This window comes from Aquarana catesbeiana, linkage group LG02 (genome assembly GCF_042186555.1).
Source record: "Aquarana catesbeiana isolate 2022-GZ linkage group LG02, ASM4218655v1, whole genome shotgun sequence".
Classification (NCBI taxonomy): Eukaryota; Metazoa; Chordata; class Amphibia; order Anura; family Ranidae; genus Aquarana; species Aquarana catesbeiana.
This window is the reverse complement of record NC_133325.1, coordinates 517918783-517931668: the sequence shown is the minus strand read 5'-3', so window position 1 is coordinate 517931668 and position 12886 is coordinate 517918783.

Here is a 12886-nt window from a genome sequence, read left to right as displayed (position 1 = left end):
AGGTAGCAGTTGCAGTGCTAGTAATTTAGCCAAGCTAGCATTTAGACGCTGAGCATGTGGATGGGCGAATTTATGTGGGACCGAATTTATTTTTATGGTTCAGCAACTGGGGTCGGGAAATTTTCCTGCTACAATCAATTGGTGGTGTACTGCTAGCAGGTTGGCTGTAAGTACTTGGGACACCTATTGCTATACCTTCATTCCTCTCAGTGCAGGTTTTTGAGAGGACTGGAGGTCCTGCCTTTTTCTATGATATGGGTCTTTCATGTGCTGTTGCCAACGGACTGCATGGCAGGACGTCATATATCTGGTCAAGCATGTGGTGCCCAAGCAGCTGCTGTTCTGGCCATGCTTGATCCACTTCAGACATAGGTTGCAAACAGCAACGGTGTGATCTGATGCACACATATCGAAAAACTCCCACACCAAAATACTTTTGCAAGTCAGAGGGAGTCAATAGTGCCTGCACCTGCGGAGCTCTGCAGTGTGATGCAATAGGGTGGCTGCCCTTAAGCTGCCCCCTAGAGGACATCCTCCTCTCTTTTCTCAGGCACCCAAGTACAGTCAGTGACCTCATCCCCTCCCTCCTCGTCACTGGAGCAAACTTGGCAGTATGCTGCAGCTAGGGGAACATGACTGCCAGTTTCTTGCCCTTCTGTGGCACCCCCTCTCTCTAGGCTCACGTTACTCCCTTCCTCAAGCTGTGAACCAAAATTGGAGCCTTCAAACTGCTGCGCATCCTCCAGCAGCATGTAACCGACACTGTGGTCGAATAATTCTGGGGACTCCTCCCTGCATGATGGTGGGGCTACGGAAGGAGTGACTGTGGACAAGGAGTCGGTGGAATAGGCCGCTTTGGCAGCTGTGTTAGAAGGCAAACTACTCTGAGCCTGGGTGACAGAGGATGAGGACAGCTTTGTTATCCACTCCAACAACTCTTCTGCATGTTGTGACTCAATAACACGACCAGCAGCAGAAAAAAGGACAAGCGTGCCCCACGGCCACTTGCAGAAGATGCACCATGTCTACGACCACCACTGCTGATGGTAGACACACAGGGTGCTTGCCCTCTTTTAGTGGCCTGTGAGCATCTGCCTCTCCTTGGTGGCCTTCTGGACATGATGTATTTTTTGTTTTGCAACACCACACTACACTGTATTATATACTGTGTACACCCCCTGACGTGTATTAGAAACTATACACCACCGAATGCACTGTATATATAGGCTACACTGAATGCAGAGTATACATATATATATATATATATATATATATATATATATATATATATATATATATATATATATACACACACACACACACACACACACACAGTTGTGCTCATAAGTTTACATACCCTGGAAGAATTTATAATTTCTTGGACATTTTTCAGAGAATATGAATAACACAAAAACTTTTCTTTCACTCATGGTTAGTGTTTGTCTGAAGCCATTTATTATCAATTAACTTTGTTATTGCCCCCTTTAACATCAATGACAGCTTGAAGACTTTTGTGGTATTTGTGGATGAGTCTCTTTATCTTCTCAGATGGTAAAGCTGCCCATTCCTCTTGGCAAAAAGCCTCCAGTTCCTGGAAATTCTTGGGCTGTCTTGCATGAACTGCACGTTTGAGATCTCTCCAGAGTGGCTCAATGATATTGGAGGTCAGGAGACTGATATGGCCACTCCAGAACGTTCAGAACTTTAAAAATTGCCCCCCGCCCACTTACCCCTAATGCCGCGTACACGCGAGTTGACTTTTCAGGATCAAAGGGCCGACGGTCATTCCGATGGACTTTCAACGGAGTTACTACGGACTTTCGAACGACCGGACGTGCCCACACACGAACGGACTAAAGTCCGTTCAAAAGTCCCTTGGTTTGAATGTGATGACGTATGAAGGGACTAGAATAAGTTCATAACCAGTAGCCAATAGCTGCCCTTGCGTCGTTTTTTTGTCCGTCGAACATATTTTGTGACCGGACTCGAGTCCATCGGAAAGATTTGAAACATGCTCTAAATCTAAAGTCCGTCTGATTTTTCGACAGTAAAGGTCAGATGAAGCCCACACACGATCGAATTGTCCGGCGAATTCGTTACGTCGGACCTTTGCTGTCGAAAAGTCAGCTCGTATGTACACGGCATAACACCTATGCAGACTAACCTATTTTCAGACTGTTCCAATCTGGTCATGTTATCTCACTTGTGTGATCCAGCAGCGTATGCAGGGGAGAGGAGGGAACACCAATAACAACTGTGACATGGGAACCTATGGGTGACATAGGCGTGCGCAGCCTATTGAATTAGGGTGTGCACCCCAAAGCTCAAACACACATGCGTATATATATATATATATATATATATATATACACACACACACTGTATTACCAGAAGCATTGTGACGCCTGCCTTTACACGCACATGAACTGTAATGACATCCCAGTCTTAGTCCGCAGGGTTCAATATTGAGTTGGCCCACCCTTTGCAGCTTTAACTGTTCTGGGAAGGCTGTCCACAAGGTTTAGGAGTGTGTCTATGGGAAGGTTTGACCATTCTTCTAGAAGAGCATTTGTGAGGCCAGGCACTGATGTTGGATGAGAAGGCCTGGGTCGCAGTCTCCACTTTAATGTGAAGGCCAGTCAAGTTCCTCCACCCCAAACTCTCTCATCCATGTCTTTATGGACCTTACTTTGTGCACTGGTCCAAATCATTTGAAGGAGGGGGGATTATGGTGTGGGGCTGTTTTTCAGGGGTTGGGCTTGGCCCCTTAGTTCCAGTGAAGGGAACTCTTAAAACATCAGCATACCAAAACATTTTGGATAATTGTATGCTCCCAACTTTGTGGGAACAGTTTGGGGATGGCCCCTTCCTGTTCTAACATGACCGCGCACCAGTGCACAAAGCCAGGTACATAAAGACATGGACTGAGCAAGGGTGGTGGAAAATTAGCTTCAAGCGCAAAAATTCACATTATAATAGTAACTAAAACATATAAAATTAAGTGTAACAATCTAAACAATAAAAATTCCAAAGTGCTATAATGGTGTGAACCTCCCAACTAAAAAGTTGTTGCACTTGAAGTTAATTTTTATTGCAATTATCTGTAGATGGGGTTTCCACCATCCTTGCTAAGTTAAGAAAAAAAAAGATGTCTTATTATCATTTTGATGTGTATTACATGTGACATCACATATCACTGGAATTATTGCACTTGTAGTTAATCTGTATGGTAAATATCTATAGGATGGGTTTCCACCATCCCTGCTAAGTTTCATTTTTTATTTATTTTTTCAGTTTGATGTGTATTATATGTGATGTTACATATCACCGGTATTGTGGTATTATTGACGTTTATTGAGATTTCTATACATTAGAGTAGCCTTTCTCAACTTTTTCAGTACAGAAGAACCCTTGTAATAACTTGTGGGTCTCAGGGAACCCCTGCTAAAAATGACTATATCTACATCTCATGATACATTAGTGTGACGGTCAGTGGGAGGAATGCTCCTTACACTAGTCATTGAGAAGAATCTCCACCTTACAGATTGCTAAAAAGATTAATGGTGTCAGTGGGAACTTATCTGAGAGGCAGGAATTGCTCATTGCTCAAGGAACCCCTAGCAACCTTGTTCCTGGAGGAACCCTAGGGTTCCATTGAGCCCTGGTTGAGAAACTCTGAATTAGAGGGTTCCACAATTATTGTTAGTAAGTTAGCGCTGCACTTTTTTTTTTTTTTTTTGTGGTGTGGGAACACATAACAGTGTTTAGTGGCAGGCCTTTTACTGACAATTTTTTAAATTTACCTCCAGTAGTTTATTGTAAATAGTAGTGTGGTGATTACCTATTATACTAAAGATCGGCTTGTGGCATTAATAGACGGATTTCAGTTGTGCCCCACCAGGCCAGCCCCCATAGACAATGTGCCTAGCTGCTGAGTTCAACTGCACTCAGTGCACTGATGGACACTGATAGGCAGCACTGATAGCCAGCACTGATTGGCACTGATAGGTGACACTGATTGGCAGCACTCATGGGCACTGATAGGCAGCACTGACTGGCAGCATTGATAGGCGATACTGGTTGGCAGCACTGACTGGCAGCACTGATAGACACTCTATGGTGGCACTGATGGGTGGCACTGATTGGCACCAATTGGCAGCACTGATTGGCACTGATAGGCAGCACCGATGGGTGGCACTGATATGCAGCACTCATAGGTGGCACTGATGGGCATTGTTGGCAGCACTGATGGGCACTGATAGGCTGCACCGATAGGCAGCACTGATGGGCACTGATTGTCACTGATATATGGCAATGCTAGGCAACACTGATGGGCACTGATAGGCAACACTGATGGGCACTGATAGGTGGCACTGATTGGAAGCACTGATTGGCACTGATAGGCAGCACTGATTGGCACTGATAGGTGGCATTGGTTGGCACTAATAGGCTTCACTGATAGGCAGCACTGATGGGCACTGATTTATGGCATTGGTTGGCACTGATAGGTGGCACTGATAGGCAGCACTGATGGGCACTGATAGGCAAAACCTATGGGTACTGATAGACAGCACTGATGGGCACTGATAGGCAGCACTGATGGGTCGCACTGATTGGAAGCACTGTTGGGCACTGATTGGCACTGATAGGTGGCATTGGTTGGCACTGACTGGCAGCACTGATTGGCACTGACAGGTGGCACACATTGTCTGATAGGTGGCATTGGTTGGCACTGACAGGTGGCACTGGTGGGCACTGATTGGCACTGACAGGTGGCACTGATGAGCAATGATTGGCACTGACAGGTGGCACTGGTGGGCACTGACACGTGACATTGGTGGGCACTGATTGGCACTGACAGGTGGCACTGACGGTCACTGATTGACAATGACAGGTGGCACTGGCGGGCACTGACATGTGGCACTGATGGTCACTGACAGGTGGCACTGGCGGGCACTGATTGGCACTGACAGGTGGCACTGATTGGCGGCACTGATAGGTGGCATTGGTTGGCAATGATAGGTGGCACCGATTGGCACTGATCTAGGAGAGGGGAAGTTTCCCATTGAGCAGTCAGGGAGACATGTAAGAGTCGCTCAGTGAGTGCAACTGTAATGTAATGTCACTGCTTGCAGAGAGGAGCTGTCAGAACTCTGAGCTGATGTCGGGGGTGGGTGGGACCAAACAGCTATCCTATCAAACACAAACCAACGGGATAGGGGCTGGGCGGGCCGCTCCGTATATGTGGCTCCACCCCTATCAGCTATCAAACACCAGCCAAAGGAATAGGGGCTCCGTCCCCTTTCTTAAGCAGCCCAATCATTGGCTGGTGTTTAATAGCTGATAAAAAGGGGGCGGAGCCATATACACAGAGCGGCCCGCCCAGCCCTCAACATCAGCGTGTTTGATAGGCTAGCTGTTTGGTCCCACCCACCCCGACATTAACCCCAAGTTTTGACAGCTCCTATCTGCAAGCAGTGACTTTACATTACAGTTTAAAGCACTAAGCGGTTCTTACATGCCTCCCTGACTGCTCAATGGGAAACTGTCTCACAGGCATGTCCCTATACAGTTTCTTGCAGCATCTTACAGCAGATCTCAGGACACACATTAGGGGGTGCCCAGGCACCCCCGGCACACCCCGTGCGCATGCCTATAATGGGTGACATCACCTCATCAGTCTTTATCAGCCGTCGCCAAGTGCTTTCTCCCCTGCAGCCGCTGTTGACTGACACAGGTAAGACCACACGACCATACCTTAAAATAATGCCCCCCCCCCCATGCATATATATATTTTAATACACTGCCTGCACTGACTGAATTGAATATAGAGTAAACACTGAAAACACTGAATATAAAGTCTATGCTATATGCAGAGTGTATATAGATAGATATATCTATATCTATCTATAGATCGATCTATCTATCTATATATCTATCTATCTATCTATCTATCTATCTATCTATCTACACACACACAGTATCTCACAAAAGTGAGTACACCCCTCACAGTTTTGTAAATATTTTATTACAACTTTTTAGGTGACAACACTGAAGAAATGATACACTGCAACAATGTAAAGTAGTGAGTGTACAGCTTGTATAACAGTGTAAATTTGCTGTCCCCTCAAAATAACTCAACACACAGCCATTAATGTCTAAACCGCTGGCAACAAAAGTGAGTACCCCTAAGTGAAAATGTCCAAATTGGGCCCAATTAGCCATTTTCCCTCCCCGGTGTCATGTGATTGGTTAGTATAACAATGTCTCAGGTGTTAATGGAGAGCAGGTGCATTTAATTTGGTGTTATTGCTCTCACTCTCTCATACTGGTCACTGGAAGTTCAACGTGGCACCTCATGGCAAAGAACTTTCTGAGGATCTGAAAAAAAGAATTGTTGCTCTACATAAAGATGGCCTAGGCTATAAGAAGCTTGGCAAGACCCTGAAACTGAGCTGCAGCACAGTGGCCAAGATCATACAGCGGTTTAACAGGTTCCACGCAGAACAGGCCTCGTCATGGTTGACCAAAGAAGTTGAGTGCACATGCTCAGCGCCATATACAGAGGTCGTCTTTGGGAAATAGACGTATGAGTGCTGCCAGCATTGCTGCAGAGGTTGAAGGGGTGGGGGCTGAGACCATATGTCGCACACTGCATCAAATTGGTCTGCAAGCTGTCGTCCCAGAAGGAAGCCTCTTGTAAACATGATGCACAAGAAAGCCCCCAAACAGTTTGCTGAAGACAATCAGAGTAAGGACATGGATTACTGGAACCATGTACTGTGGTCTGATGAGACCAAGTTAAACTTATTTGGTTCAGATGGTGTCAAGCGTGTGTGGCGGCAACCAGGTGAGCAGTACAAAGACAAGTGTGTCTTGCTTACAGTCAAGTATGGTGGTGGGAGTGTCATGGTCTGGGGCGGCATGAGTGCTGCCGGCACTGGGGAGCTACATTTCATTGAGGGAACCATGAATGCCAACATGTACTGTGACATACTGAAGCAGAGCATGATCCTCTCCCTTCAGAAACTGGGCCACAGGGCAGTTGTCAGGGGATCTAATTGACCAGACTGTGTGGACTGCACAGAGGAGACCAGAAACACATGTAAGTGAAATAATGGTGTTTATTAAACAAGTGACAAGTAAAAGGAATATAAACAGTGCAAAACCAACACAACAAACCCACTACAAACAACAATATATACAAGTAAATGGAGATACCGGAATCGTAAACAAAGCCAGGCCAAGGTCATACACAGGGAGGTCAGCAGATGGGTAAGGACGGGAAACCAGCAGGAAAGGGAGAGGATGGATGGTAAAGCTGCAGGGCAGGGATCCAAGGGAATCAGGGGGGACAAGAACAGGATGGGCCTGGGATAGGGATCGGATCGGATCAGAGCAGAGCAGGACAGAACAGGTTCACAATCAGGATACAGGCAGCAAGGTCAAGGCACAGGGAGAAAGATACCAAGGCAAGCCTATGAGGGCTTGCCGGGTATTTATAAGGCTGTGGTAATTGACCTTATGTCGCAGCTGAGCGCAGTGTGTGCTGTTTGCTCCACACTGCCAGAGTGCACCCGCTGGTTGACACCGGTACTACGGCCCAAGGATGCAACAGTTCCACCAGCAGGAGAGACCTCTTACTGCAGGTCCCAGGTGTTGGAAGACACCTGCTGGTGGACACTGGTACTGCGATCCAAGAGACCGATAGCGCCACCAACGGGTAAACCCTCTCATGACAGTACCCCCCCCTAAAGGAGCGGCCTCCGGACGCTCCAACAAGGTGCATCTGTCCAAAGTTCATGGCCTCCAACCGAACAGATGAGGGCACATCAGGCCGGGCATCGGGTTCATCAAACTGGACGGTGGGTACGTCTGAGATGACAGTGGGCACATCCGAGATGACAGCGGGCACATCTGAGATGACAGCGGGCACATCCGAGATGACAGCGGGCACATCCGAGATGACAGCAGGCAGGAATACACCAAGCTGGGCAGCGGGCACTTCGAGCTGGGCAGCAGGCTCCGGGTCATCGAGCTGGAAAGCAGGCTTCGGGTCATCGAGCTGGAAAGCAGGCTCCGGGTCATCGAGCTAGAAAGCAGGCTCCGGGTCATCGAGCTGGAAAGCAGGCTCCGGGTCATCGAGCTGGAAAGCAGGCTCCGGGTCATCGAGCTGGAAAGCAGGCTCCGGGTCATCGAGCTGGAAAGCAGGCTCCGGGTCATCGAGCTGGAAAGCAGGCTCCGGGTCATCGAGCTGGAAAGCAGGCTCCGGGTCATCGAGCTGGAAAGCAGGCTCCGGGTCATCGAGCTGGAAAGCAGGCTCCGGGTCATCGAGCTGGAAAGCAGGCTCCGGGTCATCGAGCTGGAAAGCAGGCTCCGGGTCATCGAGCTGGAAAGCAGGGGTCGGGTCATCGAGCTGGAAAGCAGGCTCCGGGTCATCGAGCTGGAAAGCAGGCTCCGGGTCATCGAGCTGGAAAACAGGCTCCAGGTCATCGAGCTGGAAAGCAGGCTCTGGGTCATCGAGCTGGAAAGCAGGCTCCGGGTCATCGAGCTGGAAAGCAGGCTCCGGGTCATCGAGCTGGAAAGCAGGCTCCGGGTCATCGAGCTGGAAAGCAGGCTCCGGGTCATCGAGCTGGAAAGCAGGCTCCGGGTCATCGAGCTGGGAAGCAGGCTCCGGGTCATCGAACTGGGCAGCAGTCTCTGGAGCATTAGGCCGAACAGCGAGTACCGTAAGGGCAGGCCAGATTACAGGCATTGCTCAGCAAGCTGGGTAACGGACCCCGGACCAGTGGGCTGGGTAATAGGCCCTGACTCAGCGAGCTGGACACCGGGCACTGGTTCGGCAAACCGGATAACGGGTACTGGCTTGGCAGGCAAAGTGATGGACTTCGGTTTAGCAGACTGGGTAACGGGCACCGGATCAGCAGACCGGGTAACGGGCACCGATTCAACAGACTGGGTAACGGGCACCGATTCAACAGACTGGGTAACGGGCACCGATTCAACAGGCTGAAACACGGGCACCGAAACTCCAGGCTGAAACACGGGCACCGAAACTCCAGGCTGAAACACAGGCACCGAAACTCCAGGCTGAAACACAGGCACCGAAACCTCAGGCTGAGATACCAACATCACGACATCAGGCTGGAAGACAGGTGCCAGGATATCAAGCTGGAGGATGGGCACATCAGACCGGAAAGTGGGTACCGAAACATCAGACCGGGCAGCAGGTGCTGGAACTTCAGGCTGGACAGGAAAGACAGGCGCTGGCACATCAGGCAGAACAGCAGGTACTGGCACAACAGGTGCATCAGACTGGACAGTAGTCACTGAAGCATCAGACGGGGTAGCAGGCACTGGATCGTCAGACTGAGTGGCAGGCACTGGATCGTCAGGCTGAGTGGCAGGCACTGGATCGTCAGGCTGAGTGGCAGGCACTGGATCGTCAGGCTGAGTGGCAGGCACTGGATCGTCAGGCTGAGTGGCAGGCACTGGATCGTCAGGCTGAGTGGCAGGCACGGGATCGTCAGGCTGAGTGGCAGGCACGGGATCGTCAGGCTGAGTGGCAGGCACGGGATCGTCAGGCTGAGTGGCAGGCACGGGATCGTCAGGCTGAGTGGCAGGCACGGGATCGTCAGGCTGAGTGGCAGGCACGGGATCGTCAGGCTGAGTGGCAGGCACGGGATCGTCAGGCTGAGTGGCAGGCACGGGATCGTCAGGCTGAGTGGCAGGCACGGGATCGTCAGGCTGAGTGGCAGGCACGGGATCGTCAGGCTGAGTGGCAGGCACGGGATCGTCAGGCTGAGTGGCAGGCACGGGATCGTCAGGCTGAGTGGCAGGCACGGGATCGTCAGGCTGAGTGGCAGGCACGGGATCGTCAGGCTGAGTGGCAGGCACGGGATCGTCAGGCTGAGTGGCAGGCACGGGATCGTCAGGCTGAGTGGCAGGCACGGGATCGTCAGGCTGAGTGGCAGGCACGGGATCGTCAGGCTGAGTGGCAGGCACGGGATCGTCAGGCTGGGTGGCAGGCACGGGAACGTCAGGCTGGGTGGCAGGCACGGGAACGTCAGGCTGGGTGGCAGGCACTGGAACGTCAGGCTGGGTGGCAGGCACTGGAACGTCAGGCTGGGTGGCAGGCACTGGAACGTCAGGCTGGGTGGCAGGCACTGGAACGTCAGGCTGGGTGGCAGGCACTGGAACGTCAGGCTGGGTGGCAGGCACTGGAACGTCAGGCTGGGTGGCAGGCACTGGAACGTCAGGCTGGGTGGCAGGCACTGGAACGTCAGGCTGGGTGGCAGGCACTGGAACGTCCGGCTGGAAGGCAGGCATCGAGACGTCCGGCTGGAAGGCAGGCATCGAGACGTCCGGCTGGAAGGCAGGCATCGAGACGTCCGGCTAGAAGGCAGGCATCGAGACATCCGGCTGGAAGGCAGGCATCGAGACATCCGGCTGGAAGGCAGGCATCGAGACATCCGGCTGGAAGGCAGGCATCGAGACATCCAGCTGGAAGGCAGGCGTCGAGACATCCGGCTGGAAGGCAGGCATCGAGACATCCGGCTGGAAGGCAGGCATCGAGACATCCGGCTGGAAGGCAGGCATCGGGACATCCGGCTGGAAGGCAGGCATCGAGACATCCGGCTGGAAGGCAGGCATCGAGACATCCTGCTGGAAGGCAGGCGTCGAGACATCCGGCTGGAAGGCAGGCATCGAGACATCCGGCTGGAAGGCAGGCGTCGAGACATCCGGCTGGAAGGCAGGCATCGAGACATCCGGCTGGAAGGCAGGCATCGAGACATCCTGCTGGAAGGCAGGCATCGAGACATCCGGCTGGAAGGCAGGCATCAAGACATCTGGCTGGAAGGCAGGCATCGAGACATTCGGCTGGGAGGCAGGCATCGAGACATCCGGCTGGGAGGCAGGCATCGGGACATCAAACTGGGTAGCAGGAGCAGGTTGGGTTACTGGCAAGATGGTGTGGGTCGGGAAGAATTTTTGTTTCTTTTTTGGTTTAGCCCGTGCAGTTTTGCATTTAGGTGCAGGGCTGTAAGAAAAGAAAGTAGCTGGATCGAAGGAAGACCAAGGAACTGTAGCTAGAGAAGGGTTTTGTGGGACTGTTACAGGTGGAGGAGAAGAGACAGGTGGATTGAAGACAGGATAGGTACTACACTTGGAGACTGGGTGGTAGTATTTGGTAGGGGGCTGATTAAACTGGGCTGTAGCTGAGGTTGCCATAGGCGACGGGGAGATACATTTTTGGGAAGACAGATGATTAATGGCAGAGCTGGAATATTGTGGCTTAGCTAAAGACAGGAGATCTGACCATGCCTGCAGCACAGGTTGAACAAACGCTGATTCACACACAGCCTGACTAATCAAGGATTGCACCGACTGGATGCAATTAGACAACACTTGCTGTGAACAGGAGGAATAATGTTCCATAAAATAGGCTGGATCATCCTCTAACAACCAAACCAGGGATTCAACTTGGCCATAATTGAAGGGGGGCGAAAAATCATCACTTCCCTCGGGAATGCATGACAGGGCTGGTTTTGCACATAACTGGATCAGGGGCTGAACATCTTCAAAAGACATATACCCCTGATCCACTAGGGAATGAGCTGATTGGATAGTTTCCATCAGCTGGTCACTAGTCCACCCTTTTAAAATCTGGCGACAATATTCACCATCCTCTTCTGTTAGCAGAGAATAATAAATGATTTCATCGAAATCCATATTAGCAGACCCGATAAACCAGGATGGTTTCCTCAATGCAGCCACGTCTGGTCAGGGATGGCCTTGGTATACTGTCAGGGGATCTAATTGACCAGACTGTGTGGACTGCACAGAGGAGACCAGAAACACATGTAAGTGAAATAATGGTGTTTATTAAACAAGTGACAAGTAAAAGGAATATAAACAGTGCAAAACCAACACAACAAACCCACTACAAACAACAATATATACAAGTAAATGGAGATACCGGAATTGTAAACAAAGCCAGGCCAAGGTCATACACAGGGAGGTCAGCAGATGGGTAAGGACGGGAAACCAGCAGGAAAGGGAGAGGATGGATGGTAAAGCTGCAGGGCAGGGATCCAAGGGAATCAGGGGGGACAGGGACAAGAACAGGATGGGCCTGGGATAGGGATCAGATCAGAGCAGAGCAGAGCAGGACAGAACAGGTTCACAATCAGGATACAGGCAGCAAGGTCAAGGCACAGGGAGAAAGATACCAAGGCAAGCCTATGAGGGCTTGCCGGGTATTTATAAGGCTGTGGTAATTGACCTCATGTCACAGCTGAGCGCAGTGTGTGCTGTTTGCTCCACACTGCCAGAGTGCACCCGCTGGTTGACACCGGTACTACGGCCCAAGGATGCAACAGTTCCACCAGCAGGAGAGACCTCTTACTGCAGGTCCCAGGTGTTGGAAGGCACCTGCTGGTGGACACTGGTACTGCGATCCAAGAGACCGATAGCGCCACCAACGGGTAAACCCTCTCATGACAGCAGTATTCCAACATAACGACCCCAACACATCTCCAAGACGACCACTGCCTTGCTAAAGAAGCTGAGGGTACAGGTGATGGACTAGCCAAGCATGTCTCCAGACCTAAACCCTATTGAGCATCTGTGGGGCATCCTCAAACAGAAGGTGGAGGAGCGCAAGGTCTCTAACATCCACCAGCTCCGTAATGTCATCATGGAGAAGTGGAAGAGGACTTCACTGGCAACCTGTGAAGCTCTGGTGAACTCCATGCCCAAGAGGGTTAAGGCAGTGCTGGAAAATAATGGTGGCCACACAAAATATTGACACTTTGGGCCCAATTTGGACATTTTCACTTAGGTGTACTCACTTTTGTTGTCAGCGCTTTAGACATTAATGGCT